The 23625-nt window shown below is 43.0% G+C and overlaps 4 non-coding genes across 4 annotated transcripts; 3 read left to right on the forward strand and 1 right to left on the reverse strand.

Moving 5' to 3' along the window:
• Positions 1 to 2153: 2153 nt before the first annotated feature.
• On the reverse strand, positions 2154 to 2225 carry trnap-cgg (transfer RNA proline (anticodon CGG)). The gene has a single exon. It is a non-coding gene; the product is annotated as a tRNA-Pro (tRNA).
• Positions 2226 to 5427: 3202 nt separating this feature from the next.
• trnar-ucu (transfer RNA arginine (anticodon UCU)) lies at positions 5428 to 5519 on the forward strand. The gene is given in 2 exon segments: positions 5428 to 5464; positions 5484 to 5519. It is a non-coding gene; the product is annotated as a tRNA-Arg (tRNA).
• Positions 5520 to 5951: 432 nt separating this feature from the next.
• Positions 5952 to 6033, forward strand: trnas-gcu (transfer RNA serine (anticodon GCU)). The gene has a single exon. It is a non-coding gene; the product is annotated as a tRNA-Ser (tRNA).
• A 5518-nt stretch (positions 6034 to 11551) lies between these two features.
• Positions 11552 to 11623, forward strand: trnat-cgu (transfer RNA threonine (anticodon CGU)). Its single transcript has one exon. It is a non-coding gene; the product is annotated as a tRNA-Thr (tRNA).
• Positions 11624 to 23625: the final 12002 nt, after the last annotated feature.

Raw genomic sequence — 23625 nt, forward strand, 5'->3', positions numbered from 1 at the left:
CTGAGTCATCTCTTCAGATGCGGTTTTAGAGTCAAAAGCCTGATGCAGCGCTTTCTCTAAAATAATCAGTTGAGCTTCTACTGTTTTTAGTGGGCTGTTCGGACCCCACCCATCATCAACAGTGTCTCTGTTAAAATCTCCGTCCATGTCGTCAGTCATCAAAGTCTCAGTCATGTGATTACGTGAAAATTAAAAACTAAAGCTTAATAAGTTTGTGTTATTTGCAAAACTGTGCTCAGAAGAATTAACAAAACTATGTTGTTAGAAAAGTTCACAAACTATGTTCACATCAGAAATATATACAAAAGTATGTGCACAACAAAAACACTAATCCAGTCCGTGAGTGAACCTACTTCAACAGGCCACTGCTTTACGTTTACACCAATTAAGGTTTCCAGCAGTGCTGCTGCTTCAGTTCACCTCGTCTCTGGCATTCATACACATTCCACACTCATGCTTTACCCATTTATACTGCGAGCTCTGTGTGTGTGTCAGTACTGTATCTTCACTTCTCTTTGTTTCTCTTTAGGGGTGCTTCATGAACTCACAGGACTTATTCTCTGGTCTTGCCGTCCAGTGTAAGAACGGCTCACAGTTATTTCATTATTTATTCTCTACTCTCTGGTCTTGTCGTCTTTATCTCAGACGACTCACAGTTATGAGTCTCAGAGTTCCTTTCTTTTCTAGATTCTGGCCGACTGAGAAATATGGCACGCTGTGTCCCTGGTACTCAGTCCAATGGATTCGAGACTAGCCTCTGTCCGTGACACCAGAATCTTATATATCTGTAATTTGGAAGCCTGTAGACTTACTACAACTCCCGCCTAATTAGTGCGGTCATTGTTTCAGTTTCCAGTCTGTCCAACATTCATACCATGTGTTTTTGCCTGGTCTTGTTCCTTTTTCTCTCTTTTTTGTAGTGATTTAGGGTTCCTCAAGCCCCGGGCCTCAAACCCAGCTTTTCCGGCCCCTCGTCAGAGCACCGGTGGAGTCGCCACACTCAGGATTTTCTGCTACCCCTTTTTCTCTTAAATTCTCTTAATCCTCTGCAGGCATCATTTACTTATCTCTTAAACAGCTGTAGTCATTACTCATTCACCGTAGCCATAATTCATTCACTTACGGTTATTTCACTGTAGTCATATTCATTCACTTACAGTTATTCTCTTAAATTCATTCAGTCAATGTTCTTTTTTGCTTTTACAGACAGATTACTACTAAGACTCGGGACACGTTACATTTTAGAGTAGTCAATGCAGATATAAAAGGTCTGCTTACCTTATTGTTGCCGGCACGTGTCCTCTGTCTGTTCGTAATCGGCCCCTGTGTTCAATTGACGGATCTGAGGATGATTTTTGCCCTTTGATCCCCTGGACGAGCCCCCAAATTGTTGTGACCTAATCTGGTCACCCCGGATTCCCAGACTCCGTCCCCGATGCACAGAACATTGAATGAAAACCAGTACTGATCAGTTTCAGTTTCGCCTTTATAAAGGGAGAATGCACAGCTCAATACAGACCCCTCGATCTGCTCCTGCAGCTGACCATTTGCATTCTGTCTGTCCCATGCATTAGGCTCGTTTTATTAATCTCACAACAAGGTGTGGTTACATTTACATAGAAAGGCATAAAAGGTAATGTTTTTCAGTGAAACATGCATATTCAATAATCACAAGGTGGAGGGCGTATACGAAACTAAAAGACATTGAAGTTCTCCCACTCACATCAAAGATGTGAGTGTGTGTGTGTATTCTCACAGGTCCTCCTGTTACGGCCTTGAGTATATCTTATCTCTTTGGCAAGCTTGTGTTTTCATCTTTGGGTCAACTAAGGGGTTTGCAGTTCGAATTTCTAAACTAACCATTAAACATCAGAATGCTTTATGACCTCAGCCAGAGGTCTCGATCTATGCACAACCATACACATTTACCATATGTGCAAACAAACATATATTTTGACCATATATTTCCACAGTCCTCAGTGCAAAGACTTCTTCTCTTGAATAAACAATATCAGTTGTAGATTGCTTCTAGGAGTTTGAGCAGACTGCTGTTTACTGGGTCTAAGTTGGAATATGAACTTGTTTGGGTTAAAGATAATTGCTATAAATGTAAACATAAGACAGACCTTCAATCTACTGAAGCTGAAAGAAGAGGGCTCGTCCGGGAATTGAACCCGGGACCTCTCGCACCCGAAGCGAGAATCATACCCCTAGACCAACGAGCCACATATGACCTCTTGCTTTTCATGTTTCAGTCGGTGCAAGAACAACACAAAGCACATGTTCTTCTTAGTTTGACATTGGTAAAGATATGTACAAAGATTTCTGGTTAGGAATATATAGTGTTGAACAGGGACTTGAATCCTGGGCCCTCAGATTAAAAGTCTGAGTTCCTTCAAGATCCACCCACAGAGATCCTGAAAACATATAACTCAGATTCCCAACCAGAATAGTAGCAGAACTGAAGACACCACTTGGAGGAGTGTCTTCAAAACCAATCCTTGAGTCCAATGTACCAACCAGCACACAGTAAGTGAAACAGGCATGTCCACGCTTCAACAATGAAAACACAGATTGGCCGTACGGGGATTGAGCTAACCGGCCCTATTGACTTACTTGACTGTTATTCTGGAATTCTGCCTATCATTCCGGAATACTGATGTCTATACTGGAATGCTACTGTTTATTCTGGATTTCTGCATTTCATTCCAAAATTTTGACTTTCATTATGGACTGCTTTTCATTCTGGAATGGTGTCTTTCATTCCACAAATCTGCTTTTCATTCTGTTATGCTGACTTTTGTCCTGGAATGTTGCCTTCCATTTTGGAACACACACTTCCATGACATCACAGGCCACTGTCAGGTTAGGGGTTTAATTCCAGAATTTTGTCTACCATTCCTGAATCCTGCCTATCATTCTGGAGTGGGTGGATGGATGTCTATTCCAGGATGCTCTCATTCTAGATTTCTGCCTTTCATTTGGGAATGCTTTCTTCCATTCTGGGATGCTTTTCATTCCAGTATGATGTCATGCTGACTTCTGTTCCACTATACAGAGTGTTATTCGGGAATTCTGCCTATCATTCCGGAATACTGATGTCTATTCTGGAATGCTGCCACTTATTCTGGATTACTGCCTTTCATTCCGGAAATTTGAATTTCATTCTGGAATGCTTTTCATTCCGAAATGCTGCCTTTCATTCTGCAAGTCTGCTTTTCGTCCAAGGCGCTGTGTTAAGGTTGCAGTCTCCGCTGGAGGACAATCCTGAGACAGAAACTGGTACACCCAAAGGATAAAACTCCCAGGGAGAAACACAGCAATATCATATATGCAGTCCAGTGCAGTGAGGAATGCTCTGATCTGTACATTGGAGAAACTAAACAACCACTCCACAGGAGAATGGCTCAGCACAGGAGAGCCACCTCCTCAGGACAAAACTCAGCTGTTCACCTCCACCTCAAAGACAAAGGACACTCCTTTGAGGACAACAATGTTCACATTTTAGACAGAGAGGAAGTCAAGGAAGCCATTTATGTTAAGCTGGAAAAACCTTCTCGAGGTGGTGGCCTCATCTTTTTACCACATACAAAGCAGTTATTTCATCCATTCCCAGGAAGTTTCACTCCAAGTCACATGCTAACAGCAAGAACAATGGGCTGTCTACCAGCAGTCTGTCGTGACCTTCCCTGGTCACCCCGGATTGTCAGATTCCGTCTCCTGTATTCAGAACATTGAGTGAAAGAAAATACCCTGGGTTTTGTAGTTTCGCCTTTTTCAAAAGGGAGAACACAGTGAACACAGGCCTTTCAGTCTGCTTCACTCCCGTCCATACGTGTTCTGCCCCTCCCTGTACACAGGCTAGTTTTATTGAAAGTTGAGGTACATTTGCATAACAGATAAACAGTTCTTCAAGACCCTCGTAGGTATTTCCATATTGGGACATGTTGCCCTTTTATCTCCACCTACTAATTATCATAATTGGTCTAACATATTTATGACTGTGAAAACACTCTGTCCCTTCTATGTTGGTTGATTTATCTTAGGTCCGTGGCTCCTAGTGCTTCGGCCTTCACCTCATCAAAGAGTTCCTCCCTAACTCTCTGTAAGAGTTATAGATGTGTTTTTCTCTAAGTGTAAGCTTATATAATCAAATACATACGTGGTCTGTATCATGTCATTGCGTAAATAACCTTGTATACTTCACAAGTCTCCTAGTCGTTAGCCAGTCATTAGACACACCTGGCACAGGCAGCCAGATCATCACAGGTAATTATGGAAACATTTAGTGCTATTGTTTGTGAGTTTTATCCAGACCACCCACTGAGGTCTGCAACCACAAAACCATGTTTCCCCACCAACAGATCAACAACTGATGAAGCTGCTTGGATGAGCAGCGAAACCTCTTCAGGAAAACTCTACAAGTCCAGACGCCTTGCTTCAATCTTCTCTACAAACATGCCAAAGCAAACAGTTTTTACCAACAATGTTACACACTGAGTTTTGAAGGTCTTAACCACTAGTCTTAAGTTGGAATGTTTACGACGTGTGAAAAATTGTAATTCACGCGTGTTATTACCCATAGACTCCCATGTTAAAATGTCCAACTTCACAGCAGAAATGAACATGTTTACAGCCTGGTACAAAAAAACATTCTGGTCTCAAATGATAGGTTCTCTTCTAGTGTCAATTGTAGGGGGGGTGAATTTTTTTTTACAACTCACTCGTTTTAATTCAAAGTCAGCTTTATTGTCAAATCTGCTATATGTGCTGGACATACAGAGAATCGAAATTGCATTACTCTTCACTCCATATATAACATATAATTAAAAACTTGTGTAAGTGTAAAAAAATGTACCTACAATGAGGCACACACAAAATTCAAGGCACAAAATGAAGGCACAATGCAGTAAGAGTGCAAATGATGTATAGTGCAAGACAGTGCAGTTGGCATAATGTAAACAGTCCAGGAATGGTTTAAGTTATAGCAGCTTATATGAGACTGGATGACATGACTAGGGTGCAAGAGAATGCACAGGGTAAAGTGGCTGGTGCACAGAGTTCCTAACTTGGGGGGGGGGTTCTTTTGTAGAGGGAAGGGGGAGAAAGTGGGGCAGGGAGAGTGTTCAGCTTCCTGACAGCCTGGTGGATGAAGCTGTCCCTCAGTCTGCTGGTCCTGGCAGTGTCCAAGCAGTGTCATACAATGACCAGCACTGGAGGCAATGTGGGTCAAGGACACACAACCCTGCTCTACCACTGAGCCACTGCTGATGTTGCCTTCCCTTCTGGACTGCTGACTTGCCAGAATACTGACTGTTACTCCTGAATTCTACGTATAATTCCGGAATTCTGTTGACTATTCTGGAATGCTGCTGCTTATTCCGGATTTCTGCCTTTCATTCTAGGACAAACAAATGACTGCTCTGTGGCTCTGTGGCGCAATGGATAGCGCATTGGACTTCTAGTTAAACACAGGAGAAGTGATTCAAAGGTTGTGGGTTCGAGTCCCACCAGAGTCAAAGTGCTTTTTAACTTCCTGTGGCGCCGTCCTTCAGGGTGGATACACCTCCTGTCCTGAGAGCTAGAAAAAAAGGACTGTACTAAAAGTACTGGCTTAAAAATAAAGTACAAGTACCCAGAAAAACTACTTAATTACAGTAACTTGAGTATTTGTAATCAGTTACTGCCACCCTTGGATATTTGCAGTCCACCCCTGGACACATGCAGTCCACCCCTGGTCACATGCAGTCCACCCCTGGATATATGCAGTCCAGTGCAGTGAGGCATGCTCTGTTCTGTACAATGGAGAAACCAAACAACTACTCCAAAAACTGGCCTTCAATGTTTGTCAAAGTTTGTCAAGATGCTTATGTTTAAGGCAAAAGCTGTGACCTCTTTCAAGTTTTGCAGCGTATTTTTGCTCGAAGCCGTGAACACATGATAATCAGACAGACGAGGTGGCCGAGTGGTTAAGGCGATGGACTGCTAATCCATTGTGCTCTGCATGCGTGGGTTCGAATCCCATCCTTGTCGTTTCATATTTTAAGGTCCTGACACAGGATCATCACTTGATGGTGTCATAAACATTCCAACTTAAGACAGTAATACTGGTGTCCTATCTACACAGATCAGTCTATGGACAAGTCCACAGTCTGTGCATTGGTCCAGCTGTAGGTATTAATGGAAAACCCACATTCAGTAGGTCAGGAAATGAGAATATGTGAAAAGGTTCAATATTGAAGACACCTGGAGCCACTCTAACCAGATAATGAACTCAAAACACCTGCAAAGGCCTTTAAATGGTCTCAGTCTAGTTCTGTAGGCTGCACAACCACGGGAAAAACTGCTGACTTGACAGTTGCCCAAAAGACGACCATTGACACCTTGCACAAGGCACAAAGAGGCTGGCTGTTCACAGAGCTCTCTCCAAGCACATTAACAGAGAGGGAAGGGGTGTACAAGTAAGAGGGAGTACAAAGTGTTCTGCCCAAACAGGGACTTGAACCCTGGACCCTCAGATTAAAAGTCTGATGTTTGCAATACTTCACTAGTACACTTGTAGAGTAGTGAATCCTGATTGACTTGCGATTAACCCTTTATCCCATTCTCCAGCTGGCATTTTAGGGAGGGTGTAGCTGGATGGATGAGGATGGATGGATAATGTAGTGGACTCCCACCCAGCAGATCAAGTCCCAGAGGTTACAGCATCATTTATTAGCTGAGTTTCCCTCAGGGAAGCTGCTGTTTACAAGCTGTTTACAGAGAGAAACAAGAAAACAACAGTCAGCATCATCTTCCATAAAAACACATGACAATAACATGTGAGACAGAGAGTTTATGATCAGTGCTCCCCCTGCTGGTTAGGACATATGATGACATTTTAAATGTACCAGTCAAAAGTCACTCAGTGGTTTGTCTTTGTTTTTATGACTTTCTACATTGTAGGTTCATCCTGAAGACATCAGAGCTATGAAGGAACACATGTGGAATGATGCAGTGAACAAACAACAAACAACAAAGTGTTAAACCAAGCAGAATATGTTTGATGTTTGACATTCTTCCAAGCAGCCAGCTTTTGCTTTGATGACAGCTTTGCACACTCTTTGCATTCTCTCAATCTGAACTGAACCACCAATGCTGTGCAATGCTGACATCTAGTGGTGAAATCACAGGCTGCAGCCTCCTCATTCCAAAATCAATCCCTCCTCCACATAAAGTCAGAAGTTCTAAATGTGAGTCATTAAATGAGAGGTTCCAGCAGAAACGTCCAAACATCTGAAGAGAAGCTGAGAAGCCTGAGATACAGGGGCTGCAAGCTGTGCTTCAACTGTTCCTGTTTAGACAATAAGAACAGATCATCAATGTCTTTTAATGTGTACAGTGGGTGCAGGAAGTATTCAGACCCCCTTAAATGTTTCACTTTGTTATATTGCAGCCATTTGCTAAAATCATTGAAGTTCATTTTCATCATTAATGTCCACACAGCTCCCCATACTGACAGAAACACACAGAGTTGTTGACATGTTTGCAGATGTATCAAAGACAAAGTGAAATATGACATGGTCCTAAGTATCAGAGCCTTTGCTGTGACTCTCATATATTGAACTCAGGTGCGTCCATTTCTTCTGATCGTCCTTCAGATGGTTCTACACCTTCATCTGAGTCCAGCTTTCTTTGATGATACTGATTGGACTTGATGAGGACAGACACACACCTGTCTGTATAAGACCTTACAGCCCACAGTGCAGGTCACATACTGGGTGATGACGTCCTCCTGCAGGTGTTACTGTGGAACAACTGCTCTGGATTGGGATGAGTCTGAATAGAACTTTGTTAGCTTTGGAAAGCTGTGTGGTAGTTAGAGAGGAACTGAAAAGTGTCAACAACATATACGCTGTGTTGTCAGTGCCCACTGCTGGCTCTGTCTCGGTGAGCTTCCACTCAACTGCAACCACATAGCTGCTGCTTTCAAAAAAACAAGCTTCAAGGAAAGATTTGACATTTCTGAGCAGTTGTTGTAGTGAAGAACCATCATAGAAAACATGTCTGATCTCTCTCCAGACATTATCACGTTGTCTTCAGGTGCTGTGGAAATGAATGTTGTGATGAGCATCCAAAAGGAAAAGGTGGGATTTCTAACAATCCCCAGTTTGCCAGATTAAAGGTTAAGAGCATCAAGGTCCTGTCAGTGAGTGCTGCTAACAGTGATTAATACAACAACTACTGTTAAAAATAAACACATGCTGTTTGCATGCATCACGTTCTTACTCTGCAGTAAATGCTGTGTCTTTGATGTGTGGAATATAAGAGCTTTTGTAGAAGCTAGTTTGTGTATCTGCATCTCTCAGTCAATAGTGTACATTTACATTCTAGAAATGAAGGCTTGCTGGGTGACAATTGTTGTATTTATAATGAGTTCAGAATGTTTGAAGATGTGTGGCTCGTGACAGATACAGGAAGTGACTGTTCAGTGTGTTTTTCTTCTAACCCAAGTTTCAATACTTGTGTAATTGTACAAGTGTAAATGGTGTAAAGTGTAAAAACAGTCTACAGGCTCTTACGGGAAACAAGAACATCAGGGAAATTCTCTAGAAGTTTTATGCAACTATGCAGTGGTAACAGAAGTGTCAAAAACTGCAGTTTCCCCTGTGGCCTCTGGGTCTTACTCCAAAAAAATTTAATTTCCATAGATCTGAAAGAATAAGCCATTCAAATGGAGACATCATTATAACATATCCCTGGGATAGGTGTGTGCTTGCTGTTATGTATGTGTGTGATTGACAGCTGTGCTCAGCTCCACTGTTACTGTTACTGTGCCTGCATATAACTGTCAGAGTTGAACGGCAAACACTGATTTTGCTCATGCTTGTACTGCATGTGTTGATGTGAGAAATAGAGTGACATGGACAAGGGAGGTGTGCAGGTCAATACAGTCAGTCTGTAGATATTGTCCTCACCTCTTTGGCACACTTAGCACAGTATAAGAGATGATGTAGTCTTACTACAGAAAACCTGGCTCAACAGTAAGAATAAAAACCGGCCTCTGTTTATATGAAGTTTGTATCGAGCACTCCTGTGTCTGCATGTGGCCCAAAGTTTTCCTGTAAAATGTTTGTCATCCAACAGAAACTGGCTGGTGCAGACAGCAACTCCACCAAGTGTCCCTGTTCAGTACCAGGTACCATTGCTCACTAATTCCTCTGTGCTGTGTTATGCTCATGAAAGTAGCCCCTTTGACCCCAGTATGAGGTCTGTAGTTAGCATACGAACGTGCGAGTACAGACTCAACTGATGGATGAATGCAGAGCTCAGGGAGCACGTCACATGAAGAGCTGAGTGCACTGAAGTGGAAGGCTCCTCATGTGCACACAACTGTCAATAAAACACTTTCACTGGCACCAATGCAAGAATGACTGGACACATTTAAAGTTGTTTTCTTTTTAAAAATGACCACAAACACATTTTTACATTGGCTGCTATGATCTGTTGTTTTAGGTGGGCCTGGTTCTCTGTTTTATTTTCAAACTTCTTGTCTTCTGATCTTTGGTTTCTCTCCTTTCTTGTGTCACACTCCAGGGTTTCTGGTGGCCCTGCATGATTCTATCTTTTGTGTGTTAACCATCCGAGTTATACTTTCTGTTTCATTTTGGTGGTGGTCTTTGCTGCCGTCTCGGGGGTTGTTTCCTGTCTTTTTCTTCTTCTTCTTGATTAGCTGCCCGCTCTCATTGGTTCCACCTGTGTCTTATTATCTTTAGCTGCTGTATTTAGTCTGGCTGCCCCCCCCCCCTCTGTGTCTTTGACATGTGGTCTGCTAACCTCTGGGTTCCCCGTCTGACCTGTCCATGTCTTGTTTGGTTTGTATAGGTTTAGTCTTTTGGTGTCTTTCGTTTGCATGTGTTCATTCAGTTTACTCTGGTGGTTTCTTATGTTTTTGGATTTTGTAATTTTAGAAGCAGCTAGAAAAGTTTCTATTTTCCTAAGGAACCAATACCTTGTTGTATGTGTTAATACATAGTGATATAGACCAAGGAATAGGCTATTATTGGGTACACTGTGCAAAACAAATTATTTTTGCATTTTTAGTGTATAAATGTTACTCAAGATAACTAAAATGAAACTTCAAACCTGTTGGTCTATCTAACCAGTACATATTGAGATTTTTAACATCTCAACAACATGAGCCAGTAATGAGTTTCCATTGAGATGAGATAGTGACCAGTCGGCCCTTTTTTCCATGATCCTCTCCAGCCTGACCAACTTGCAATAATGCTGCTGCTGCTGCTGCTGCTGCTGCTGCAGCTTTTTAGGACCACGATTGATGCAGTTATTTCTGCATCAAGCGTCAGTTTTAGGACAGTTGTAGCTTGAGGACAGTGACAGGAAATGGCTTGACAGGAAGTGTCTGTGAGGTAAAAGCAGTTAGAATCTGAAAAAGGTAAAGTTCATGTACAGATAAAAGGAAATAACTCAGAATCACATTTGTGTGTCAGTATTTGTGTGTGTGTGTAGGAAGGCTGTGTGTGAGAGTTGAGCAGCAACCTTGCCAAAAGCAGGTTAAAGATTTTTGATTTGATCTGACTCACCGACCTACACACACACACACACACACAGCTTCTCCCTAGTCATTGTTGTGTGTGGGCACTTTACCCACACTGCCTCCAGTGGCGCTCCTTGCTGGTCATTGTATGACGCTGCTTGGCAGTAGCCTTAAGCAATTTACCTCTGGGATTATTAAAGTATCTAAAATAATTTAAAAAAAAATGAACCTCCACCAGAAAACACCAAGTGTCACCTCAGCCTCATCAATAATGCAGCGCTCTGCTCTTTATGGAGGCATACGGCTCTTTGGGCCTGTTGAAAGCCACGGCTTGTCAGTCTGAGTTGTTTGAGTAAGTGCTTAAAGAGCTCTCACTAGTGTGACAGTGAACACAACTTGTCACACATTCAGGTGCTTCAGTGTGGAAATGATAAGAAAAGAGAAGCCTGTGACTAAACTGCTGATTTACTTTGCAGAGCTGTTCAGTTCATGCTGACAGCGATGAGAAAATCAGTCATATCAGCTCATCAAATGAGGACGTGTAGCAGCTCCTGCACTGCTTTCAGCACACAAAACTGACTGCAAAGTGATGGAAATGGCCCTTTAGACACAAATAACACAATAATATGTAAATAAATAGACAGGAAGCAAGAGACGGAAACACAACAAAGAATAGTAAATGACAAAACAAAATGGACTCCACAGCAGATTGACTCAGGACTAATGATAGTGATCTCAGCACATTTGATGTGTGTGTTTATCTGGTTTTAGGGGTCAGTGTGTGTTCATCCACATGCGGTCGCCTGTGTGTGTTGATGTAAATGTGTGTGTCCTGTCAGCCATGATCATGCTGAGACAGAATAATGCTGGAAAAAGCTCCCAGCTGTTAGACCTGAAGGTAAAGCTGCATGCTGTTGTGGTTTCTCTGAGTGTAGGATCACCACAAGACTTCTGCTGTTTTGTGTTGTGTGTGTTGATCACGATCAGTGATCAATTCAGAAGTTAAAAGAAAAAGGCGTGGTGGCCAAGTGGTAAGGCGTTGGTCTCGTAAACCAAAGATCATGGGTACGATCCCCATTCATGCCTTCAAAGATCTGTAGGAGGTTCCTTTTAAAGAAAGACAAAACTCAACACCCATTGAGAGTAAAAACTATGGACAGAGCTTCCGTGACGTCACCCGTTCGTTTCTGAAGAGCGATTCTGAGGCTCGGTGGGAGCCGCCATGTTGGAAGCATCACGTCCGCCAAAACTCCAAATATGTACAAAGAGGGGGAGCGCGAGCAGAGTTTGGGGGGTGGGCGATCATGCAAGCGGGAAACTTATGCGTCAGCCGTCTGCCACTCAAGCGGCAACGTCTATAATTATGCATAATTGCCATTTTAACATGGGGGTCAATGGGAAATGACTCGCTTTTGGAGCCAGCCCCCAGTGGTTGCGGCATGAATTGCAAGTTTTGACACTTCCGCATGGGCTTCAAGTTTGAACCCCGAAGGTTGCCGCCTGACAACACCACACAAAACAAAGATGTGTTAAACTGTGTGATCGTTGGCTGGAAGCACTGCTTCATGAACCTGTGTTTACTGTTCATTAAGCTTAGAGAAGTTTCAGGAGTATGTTTGAGGAGTAAACTGATTCAAGTCCTCACAACAAGTGTATTTCACTGCACAAACACACACTCAGCTGATGTGTCCCAGGAAATGTCTTTTTGTCTGACGTATTAGAAGATTCTAGATTCAACAACTAGACAATTATCCCCTGCTGAGACCCCCACAGGGTTTCTGTGGCTGTGTCTCCCTCATTCTTCATCCTATGTGGATGAAACCTTACAGTCATGCTGAACATTTGACTCTGCACAGATTGATGACATGCTGAAATGCTACAGACACTGCGCCACCTACTGGCCAGGACCTGTCTTTTGTTTAGGGGCCTTAAACAATTTCCCTCTGGGATTACTAAAGTACCTAAAATTAAAAAAAAATTGGCCATGCGTCTTTTTCGCATGGCCAATTTAAGATGACGTAGCGGCAAGACACAGTGTTGCTGACGCTGTGTCTCTAGTTTGTGTTAAAAGTGGGGACTTAGTGGGGATTTAGTCGTTTTATTGTTTTGTGCGCCATGAGACGGCTTTTGAATGTGGAGCAGGCTCTTCTTGGAACTGGAAGGCGCAGAGGGAGACACGTGGACAGCGTCTGAGTTTGATGACGTCATGATCCGTCATGATCCGATGACACCCTGGAAGTGTCAGGCCTGTGATGTGCCCCTCTGTGTTGTGGTGGACAGGAACTGCTTTTTGAAGTGGCACAAATAATGTACACCTGTACCTGTACTGCATATAATACTTATAAATAGCTGTACAAAAAACGCCTGAGGCATTTACTGCATTCAAGGATAAATAGTTGTAAATAATTTTGTTTTTTGCTACATTTGTACATATCTTTTTTATTTATTTATTTATTTATTTATTTATTTATTTATTTTATTTTTTTATAATTTTATTTTATTGCAGGACAAACAGGTAGTACATAGCTAGACGTACATCAAATATCAAAACAGACACATAACATGATGAACATGAGCGACACAGAACAGTACAAAACAGACAGAACAAAAGATAATAATTGTAGATGACCGTAAGTGGTGAATGCTGAATTCTGTGTGTATGTTCTGGAAAGAAAACCAAAACAGTTTCCCAAACCTTGCTGTACGTGCATGTAAATATCTGGCCATACCTGCTTCCTCTATACCTGTTGAGAGGATTTAGTGTTGCTGGCAAGATGTTCAGACCAGATGCCGCCGCAATGATAAATCCTTTGAGGAACTGTTGACCATCAAATGCAACAATGTTACCCTGTGAAGTAAATGATAACTGCATTTACCTCAAGTTTGTGTTATTTGATTACTATAAAAATACTATACTATAAAAATATTGCTAATTATTCAACAAGAAGTTAATGTATGCGTAATGATAGTGTCTGTATTGGATTTATAGTGTTTCAGATGTAATTATTCTCATTTGGAAGAAAAAGACGTTTAAAGAATCACATTCTCACTGATGTGTGGTAAAAATTAATTTCTCTGAGTTGAATTCTGCCGGCCGGGCTTAGCCCGAAGCAGCGACGTGGGGCCGACCTCCCATGGGCCCACCACCGGTGGGAGGAACCGTAAGGGGCCGGTGCAGAGTGGATTGGGTGGCAGTCGAAGGCGGGGGCCTCGGCGACCTGATCACCGGACACAGAAACTGGCTCTGGGGACATGGAATGTCACCTCGCTGGGGGGGAAGGAGCCTGAGCTTGTGCGGGAGGCCGAGCGGTACCGACTAGATATAGTCGGGCTCGCCTCCACGCGCAGCTTGGGTTCTGGAACTCAACTCCTTGAGAGGGGTTGGACTCTCTTCTATTCTGGAGTTGCCCATGGTGAGAGGTGGCGGGCTGGTGTGGGCTTGCTTATAGCCCCACAGCTTAGCTGCCATGTGTTGGAGTTTTCCCCAGTATGTGAGAGGGTCGCCTCCCTGCGCCTCCGGGTTGGGGAGAGGTCTCTCACTGTGGTTTCGGCGTATGCGCCGAACAGCAGTGTAGAGTACTTGACCTTCTTACAGTCTCTGGGAGGGGTGCTGGATGGCACCCCAACCGGGGACTCTGTCATCTTGCTGGGAGACTTCAACGCCCACGTGGGCAGTGACAGTAACACCTGGAGAGGCGTGATTGGGAGGAACGGCCTCCCCGATCTGAACCCGAGTGGTGTTTTGTTATTGGACTTCTGTGCTGGGCATGGTTTGTCCATAACGAACACCATGTTCGAGCACAAGGTTGTCCATCGGTGCACCTGGCACCGGGACACCCTAGGCCGGAGGTCGATGATCGATTTTGTAATCGTGTCAGCCGACCTTCGACCTTGTGTTTTGGACACTCGGGTGAAGAGAGGGGCTGAGCTGTCAACTGATCACTACCTGGTGGTGAGTTGGATCCGTTGGCGGGGGAAGAGGCTGGACGGGCCCGGCAGGCCCAAACGTACTGTGCGGGTCTGCTGGGAGCGTTTGGCCGAACCCTCCGCTAGGGAGATCTTCAACTCCCACCTCCGGGAGAGCTTCACCCAGATTCCGAGGGAGGCTGGAGACATTGAGTCGGAGTGGACTATGTTTTCCACCTCCATTGTCGATGCAGCTGTCCGAAGCTGCGGCCGCAAGGCCTCTGGTGCCTGTCGTGGCTCGCCCAACCAGTCCACATGTGTTTTGTGGACTTGGAGAAGGCGTTCGACCGTGTCCCTCGCGGCATCTTGTGGGAGGTGCTCTGGGAGTATGGGGTCCGTGGCCCTCTGCTGAGGGCCGTTAGGTCCCTGTATGGCCGGAGCAGGAGTTTGGTTCGTATTGCCGGCAGTAAGTCAGACCTGTTCCCAGTGCATGTTGGACTCCGGCAGGGCTGCCCTTTGTCACCGGTTCTGTTCATAATTTTTATGGACAGAATTTCTAGGCGCAGCGAGGGACCGGAGGGGACCTGGTTCGGGAACCATAGGATTTCATCTCTGCTTTTTGCAGATGATGTTGTCCTGTTGGCTTCATCGAGCCGGGACCTCCAGTGTGCACTGGGACGGTTTGCAGCCGAGTGTGAAGCGGTTGGGATGAGAATCAGCACCTCCAAGTATCAGGCCATGGTTCTCGACCGGAAAAAGGTAGTCTGTCCTCTCTGGGTCGGAGGAGAGTTCCTGCCCCAAGTGGAGGAGTTTGTGTATCTCGGGGTCTCGTTCACGAGTGAGGGGAAAATGGAGCGGGAGATTGACAGACGGATCGGTGCAGCTTCCGCAGTAATGCGGTCGCTGTACCGGTCTGTTGTGGTGAAGAAGGAGCTGAGCCGGAAGGCGAAGCTCTCGATTTACCGGTCAATCTACGTTCCTACCCTCACCTATGGTCATGAGCTTTGGGTAGTGACCGAAAGAATGAGATCGCGAATACAGGCGGCCGAAATGAGTTTCCTTCGAAGGGTGGCTGGGCGCTCCCTTAGAGATAGGGTGAGAAGCTCAGTCACCCGAGAGGAGCTCGGAGTAGAGCCGCTGCTCCTCCACATCGAGAGGAGCCAGCTGAGGTGGCTCGGGCATCTGGTTCGGATGCCTCCTGGACGCCTCCCTGGGGAGGTGTTCCGGGCATGTCCCACTGGGAGGAGGCCCCGGGGAAGACCCAGGACGCGGTGGAGAGACTATGTCTCTCGGCTGGCCTGGGAACGCCTCGGGATTCCCCCAGAGGAGCTGGAAGAAGTGTCTGGTGAGAGGGAAGTTTGGGTGTCCCTGCTTAGACTGCTGCCCCCGCGACCCGGCCCCGGATAAGCGGTAGAAGATGGATGGATGGACATTCTCACTGATGTGTGGTAAAAATTAATTTCTCTGAGTTGAATTCTGAAATTCAGAACGCTGATAGAGATGCAATTTCATTTTCAATTGCAGAACTTGCAGGATGATCGGACACAGAGGGTAATGGAGAAGAGTCAGTGGGACCAAAGGAAGAAATGTAGAGACTAGATGAGTGTCAGCATGTACCAGAAGATGCATGATGCCATGCTGTTGGAGTATGCAGACACAGAGAGGACCACTAAGAAGGTAGGAATCACTTAATGTTGATTAGATCAAAACTAAGAATTATTGTAGCAAATGTAAATGTCAATCATACTCACTCTGTGTATGTATGTGTAGTCCTTCTGAGTACACAAGGAGAAACTTAAACAACAACAGAAGCTGAAAGGAGTCGATGTTTGAAAACCTTCCCAGCAAGGAATGTTTTCATTTTATTTACATTTCTATTGCAGATTATTATGATTCTAGATTGTACAGATACATTAACCTGCTTAGATTACATATAAAATGCATGTTGACCTCGTGCTGTGTATCTAAAGTCTCCCCGTCCACCTGCAGATCTTCCTATGAAACAACAGCATGTCAGCATCCAGGTAAAGTTTTCTAACAGGATGATTTGACTGTAGTTTTACTCAAGTGCACTGTTATTGTCATACATATGTACATATCATAATATTAAGTCATAGTGGTTGTAACTCATAAATATTACCGTATTTTCCGGACTATAAGTCGCACTTTTTTTCATCCTTTGGCTGGGTATGCGACTTATACTCAGGTGCGACTTATCTATTAAAAAATATACAACTAGTTAGCCTGTGTCCTGACGTCCCATTACAAATATCATGGCAGCTGTTCTGTCCCTCTCCTGACGGTTCTCTTCCACCTCCAGCTTGTCCACACTTTCCGCGCTTTCCAAGCACATGTGACACTCGTGGTAGATAGGTCGCTAATTCCAGACAGCTATAGCGCACAGTAGTCTTTTACTCATTTACAGGATGTTAATAGGAATTTCTGTGCAGTGAAGCTCATCATTTCTCTGCATGAGAACATGTTGAAATGCGTGTGTCTCACTCAATGCCCTGCAGCCACACCACTTAAGTTAAGAGGAATTCAAGAGGCAACATTACACTAAAAAAGTAGTGATTTATTTACACTGGCGCAACTAATAGTCAGGAAAATACTGTATTTTTTTTTTTTTGAAAGAACAAACCCGAACAAACTTATTATACTTTAACGTTATGATTCAATGTTGAGCTAATGCCACAGCCACAAAAAGACATTTCTCCCAGCTGCTAGACAGCAAGCCTTATCTAGACATGGAGGACAGTCTCCTCATGGAGGACAGTCTCCTCATGGAGGACAGTCTCCTCATGGAGGACAGTGATATGCAAAGTGTTCAATCTTTGTTGACACAGTTAGAAGAAATCTTTGTTCATATCTTTACCAATGTCAAACTAAGAAGAACATGTGCTTTGTGTTGTTCTTCCACCGACTGAAACATGAAAAATAAGAGGTCATACATGGCTCTAGGGGTATGATTCTCGCTTTGGGTGCAAGAGGTCCCGGGTTCAAATCCTGGACGAGCCCTGGTGTTTAACTTTATTACATTGGAGACCAACTCCTTGTTGTTGACTCTTTTCAGTTCCTCTCTAACTACCACACAGCTTTACAAAACTAACAAAGTTCTATTCAGACTCATCCCAATCAGTTGTTTGATCAGAGCAGTTGTTCCACATTAACACCTGCAGGAGGACGTCATCACCCAGTATGTGACCTGCACTGTGAGCTGTAAGGTCTTATACAGACAGGTGTGTGTCTTTCCTCATCAAGTCCAATCAGTATCATCAAAGACAGCTGGACTCAGATGAAGGTGTAGAACCATCTGAAGGACGATCAGAAGAAATGGACGCACAACAACTCTGTGTGTTTCTGTCAGTATGGGGAGCTGTGTGGACATTAATGAGGAAAAATGAACTTCAATGATTTTAGCAAATGGCTGCAATATAACAAAGTGAAACATTTAAGGGGGTCTGTACTTTCTGTACCCACTGTACATATTAGAAATATAGATTATTAAATTATGCGAGCAAGGGCTGAGCTGACAAACCTGTAGCATTGTAGTACACCAATTACTGACTCTGCGGGGGTGGGAGAAAACCCACAGTGCCGTCATAAGACGGTATTAATGGCCTGGTATGGAAAATGACATAACGGTTGTGTCTCAATTCAGGGTCTGCATCCTTCAGAGGATCTATGCGGTCTCGGAAGCCACGTCCTCCTGAGGATCCTCAACCATCGATAAATGCCCCAATAAAAAAATGCCCTAATAAAGGCGCTGATGGTCACTGCTATCGCAACTCTTTTCCTCCATTATATTGCAGGCAGTTTGTGACCATCAGGGCCGCTTCATTGAAACGCACGTGGGCTGTGCCGGGGTCGGTGCACGACTCCAGGGTACTCTGGCACAGCCCACTGTACAGGCGTGGCATCTACCCTCCTCCAGGGCACTTCATCTTTGCAGACGGTGGGTACCCATATCTCCAGCATCCACTCCCCCTCATCACTCCTTACAAGCGGCCTGTACAAGGTGTGGCAGCCATCATTCCAGGGCACGCTCCATCATAGAGCATGCCTTTGGAATGATGAAGACGAGGTGGCGATCCATCTTCCTCCAAGAGCTGGAGGTGCACCACACCCTTGTGCCTCAGGTATGTCACTACACAAGAGAAATATTGCTTATTGTTTAATGGTGAATAACTCCCAAAAAACTGAAAAAAAAGAAGAGAGAAACTTTAGCAGAGAAGAACAGATTGAAAAGGACGGTGTGGCCTGATACGCAAGCCGGATCTGGATTTGTCCTGTTTCAGATAGCGTGAAAAAAAGAAGAGAGAAACTTTAGCAGAGAAGAACAGAATTAGCAGGACAAGAAAGAAGAGAGAGGGAGTTGGGATGGGAGAAACAAGAGAAACAGGCCAGTCTTCTTCTTCAGGTAGTGATCTGTAAACAGATAAAGAAAATCATTATTGTGTTTGAAACATAGAACCTAAAAGCTACAAAGTTTGTACTATTACAATGTGAAGCTTCAGCACACTGAGCTGCTCAGGTAAGTATCTTACTTTAGCATGTTGTGTATTTAAATATTTATCATTATGGAAGTTGTTACATGAATCGACTGTATTTTCCTTTGTGAAACTTGTTACAACATGTTGGCTCTGAAACATAGTTCTATCAGTTAAATGTCAAATATACCTTATGTTTTTCACATTATAACCTCATATATATTTGCCTTGAGTTTGTGCACCCATTTACACTGTTTACAGATACTGAGAAGAATAAATTAAAGACAGTAGAACAACCACTTTGTTGTGGCAATTTTCACAGCTAAATGTAAGAGCTACTTTCAAATGACTCCTCACACACACACACACACAAATAGAGCCCTGGTCAAATCTTCTGCATTCATTTTGCCACAGAGGAATTAATGTAAATGTATCCCTCATACAACACAATGAAATAACTTTATGCATTTTAACATGTAAGGGAACACCCATAGTAACATTTTAGTGTGATGACAATTAAGCCAAATTTCCATTTACTCAGCAATCAAGTGCACAGCACAGCTTCTTCTGTTCTAGGTGAATATAAACAAAATGTTAATCACAGCTCTTTCTCCCTATAAAACTGTTTGTGTGTTTTCAAAGTGTAGCTTAATGTGCAAATGTCAAAAATAGACATATAAATCAGCCTTTACACAATGACTTACAAGTAACCACTAAAGCTCTAACACAGTGAAGGATTACAGCACGGAGCCTTAAATAATATGAACTTCAATCCAATGACAATACAACAGCAAATAATATTTTATAACCCAACAAAGGCTGTGACTTAAATAACTCTGACACTACTTCGTCCAGGAAAGCAGCTGTATTCAAATACAACAGTGAATACAGAGACTGACCGAGAACAGGACAAGCAAATATAAAAGTTACAAAATATATATATTTTCTTGGAAATGGCTTTGTGTGTGTCTGTCAGCATGAAGCCTGCATTTCAGTCATTTTAACCCACTGTCTGACAACAAACACTGATGGAGAATCAGGAACAGTAGTATCATGGACTTGGATGTTTGCGATACAGTTTATATGAGCAGTGAGCACGAGGGCCTGAAAGAAGCAGGGGCTGGCGACACAGAGAGGGAGAGACCGGACTTATAACTACTAAAACTTTGCTGGCTGCTTAACCTCATGAATGTGGCCACATTAACTCAGATAAGACACGCTTACATATCTTTGCTTGACAATGGTAGTAGTAAGTTAATGAAGTTAACAAGATACCAGCTATAGTCTGTTGAAACTAATGCTAACGCTAATGCTAGTGGCACAGATACAGGCATACTAATTCCCTTTGCAGCTGTAATTCCTATAACTGTAAATCATCTCAACTTATCATGACAATATTAAAAGACTGAAACTCAATGTCTGTTTATAAAGTAAAGGTTTATATTGATCATCCTTCAGGGACTCTTCCCAAACAGCTGGCTCCAGAGGCAAAACGGTTTGGTGTTGAGTTTTAAGAGTGACACCGTCAGAACCCAAACCATTTTTCCTTCTAACTGGTGGCATAATTATCTCAGCGAGATGGAAGGTGCAGACATTGCAGCAATGTTTAACCAACCAATGTTAAATTCAGAAACCACTGCAATTTGAGAGGCTAACATGCTCAAACTATTCGGAATTAGAAAATTCTGAATACAAGTTTGATAGAGCAGTTTAAAACTAAAAAGTAGCTTGAATCTGTAGCTTGAAATTTGTAGGAGAAGATACATTTGGCAGATGACCCTCGTTGAAGGGCTCTCTCATGAACTTCAATGTTAAATGGCTTTTGAATTTTTATTAATATTTTGAAAACAAAACATATTTGAACAAATCCGAATACAAGTTTAATAGCCATTGAAGAGCTGAACAGAATGATGTCTGAACAGTTTGTGTAGCTGAAAGCACGTGGAACTAGTTACATGTCAAAGTTGATGTCAAAGTTGAAAGTGGTTTTGAAAGCTCCTCCATAGACTCCCATGTTAAAAATATTGGTATTGATATTGGTTAATATTTGAAAATTTATAATTTTGTGAAAAAATCTTGAAGTTGACCCGGAATGTCCTCTGTGAGATGAACATTTTGATAGTTAAATGGTTGAAATCGGTGAATGTATGCTGAAGATACGCTGCGCCAAAAAACGTACGGAAGAATAAGAAAGAAGAAAGAGGGTGAAAAACAATAGTTTGATTGTTGCCTAGCAACAGCAATCATACTAATCAACTAAAAACAAATGCAATGCATGATGGGTAGTTTTTAAATGTCAACATGTTTACATGTCTCCATGGTGATGTGAAGTGCTTTGATGACAAGAGTTCCATTCACAGTGTGTCTTTGAGCTTCTGTTACATACTGAGAGGAGACAAAACACAGAGAAAATATAAAGTCTGCAAAGTCAACATGACTCAAAAAGATGGGGAATTAGTTTACAAGGATCTCCTTGACCAGGAGCTTTTCTGTGACGCCGTCATCAGAGTGGAGGAGGTTGACTTTAATATCCACAAAGTCATCTTGGCGAACTGCACCCCTTACTTCAGGTGAACTGATTATCTCAATTTTAAATGAATGTGTTAGTAACCTTTACATAGGGAGACAAAAACAAGGATTTATTGTAGTTTATGATGTGAGTGTTGGAGATTATTCACTGCAGTCTTGTTTTTATAGCTCACAGTGTTTCAGTATGTTTGCTGATATTGTTGTGATGACTAGTCAACTGCTGGGAAAATGTTGTCAGCCTGACCTCATAAAGAAAGCAACAGCAGTCCTTAATGTTTGAACATGACAAAAACAACCGGTAAACAATTGTGTGTTAATCTGCTGGCCCCAGGTGGGACTTGGATGATAGGACATGTTTGACATGTTGACATTAAAGCATCTAATAGTGATTTCTCCCTCTATAGGCTCAAACTTATTTTATCTTAAACTTAAACTTGATGTATAATTTAGAAGTCATAAGTGAATTAGATAATGTTACAGCAAGCAGATTTAGACCTTTAACTAGACTGTTGAATAAAGTTACCCGTAAATCCACCAGTTACTTGTGACTAATTTTAGTATCTATTTTAAAAACTGAAATGCATCAAAGTGGTGTATAATGTTGTGGAACTTTTTCTGTGTCTTTCAGAGCTCTCTTCACACGCTGGTCTGAACCTGACAAGAAAGTCTACATTATTCCTGACCTATCCTCAGACATGATGGAGCTCATCATTGAGTTTGCATACACCGGCTCTGTTAACGTGACAGAGTCCAATGCACGGAGGATTTTCATGGCAGCTGATTACCTCAATATAGTGAAGCTGGTGCAAATATGCTGCAACTTTTTTGAAAAGACGCTCTGCCCAGACAACTGCATCGGCATCTGGCAGTTCACAAAAACCTACCACGCCCCTGAACTGCACCTCAAGGCTTTCCACTATGTCCTCAGTCACTTTGAGGATGTGGCTTTCAGCGAAGAGTTCCTGCAGCTCTCGGCCCAGGATGTCAGTGACATCATCAGCTATGACAACCTCAATGTGAGACAGGAGGCAGCTGTGTTTGAGGCCATCATTCGGTGGATCACACATGAACCTCAGGAACGAGAAGGATACGCAGATCTTCTCTTGTCAGAGGTACTTTATATTATACATTATAATTTTCACTTTATAGGTTAATCTATTTCAAGACAGTGACTGAAGCCAACCTCAGCCCAATAGAGGGTTATCAGTTATTAGATGTCATGATGATGGTCAGTACAGCCATCCTTTACCATTTTATTGGCCAGAAGGTGCAATATCATCTATTCTCATGAGTGATAATAGAAAGCACCACAGACTACCTGAGTGACGCATTGTGCTCATGTGCATGCTGGTCTTCTGGGTGACTCTGAAAATGGAGAATTTATACAAATCATCCTGGAGGCCGGGGAAGACCCAGGACGCAGTGGAGAGACTATGTCTCTCGGCTGGCCTGGGAACGCCTCGGGATTCCCCCCAGAGAAGCTAGAGGAAGTGTCTGGTGAGAACGAAGTCTGGGTGTCCCTGCTTAGACTGCTGCCCCCTCGACCCGGCCCCGGATAAGTGGTTGAAGATGGATGGATGGATTATTATTAGTACAAGTACATAAACCAATAAGGAACATATACATGTAATGCTGGCTATTTGCATAAGCTTTGTGTGCAGGTTAATGCAACTCAGAAAATCAATAAGCTGATAATGATACTATGATAGATGAAGGGAGGAGAGTAATGAGAGTAATGAAAAACATATATTAAAGATAAGACTTTTAAGATGGCTCAGTCCATCCTGACCAGTGGTGGAGGAAGTACTGAAGCTTTGTACTCAAGTAAATGTACAAATACCCAGCAATATATATACTCAAGTAAAAGTAGAAGTGCTCCATTAACAATCCTACTTAAGTAAAAGTCTTAAGTACTTTTAAATGTACTTAAATTATCAAATGTAAAAGTACTCACAACTGAATATATATTATTGATTTCCACTGCGAAGGATCTGAACAGGTTAAAATAATCAAACAAATCATCTTCAAATTAAAATGGACCATGTGTAGTTAATGTACATGTTCAGTCCAGAAACAGCTATGGACAGGTCTGTGTGTCATGAGGCAGGCTGTGGGCATCAAGTGAACAGAGAGGCTGCTGATAACAAACAGGCATTCAGCATG

The sequence above is a fragment of the Parambassis ranga genome, unplaced genomic scaffold (genome assembly GCF_900634625.1).
Source record: "Parambassis ranga unplaced genomic scaffold, fParRan2.1 scaffold_24_arrow_ctg1, whole genome shotgun sequence".
Taxonomy (NCBI): Eukaryota; Metazoa; Chordata; class Actinopteri; family Ambassidae; genus Parambassis; species Parambassis ranga.